Below are 455 nucleotides of genomic sequence, written 5' to 3'. Positions count from 1 at the left end.
TGAATTGAGACAGTTTACCTCAATGGGTACAAGTGACATGTATTGGCTTATCCTCAACATATCTTTTTCTGCCATTGGTTCTTTGTCATTCAAATCTTTCTCATTGCTTCGCCTGCTTGATGGCTCCTTCTTCTTTGTGTTCTTGCATTTGTGCACATTGGTATCTCTCTCTTCAGTGTAGACATGTGTTGATGGTTAGGAACTTCTACTGCTTGTTTATAGCCTCCTAAGAGTTGAAATTACAGGTGTGTGTCACCATGCCCAGTCTCAATCACAGTCTCAGTTCGCCCCGGGGGTGGAGCTGGCCCAGCGGGCCCATAGATTGAACCCTGCTCCACATCTCTGTTTTTTGTAAGTGAGAAACTTCTTTTTTTTTCTTTTCAAAGTTTTATTGATAAACATATAGCAATGAGACAGTTTCAAATCAAATCGAAAGTACAGTTTCAACAAATAAT

The sequence above is a fragment of the Octodon degus genome, unplaced genomic scaffold (assembly GCF_000260255.1).
Source record: "Octodon degus isolate 3935 unplaced genomic scaffold, OctDeg1.0 scaffold00214, whole genome shotgun sequence".
NCBI lineage: Eukaryota > Metazoa > Chordata > Mammalia > Rodentia > Octodontidae > Octodon > Octodon degus.
Note: the sequence above shows the minus strand (reverse complement) of the source record.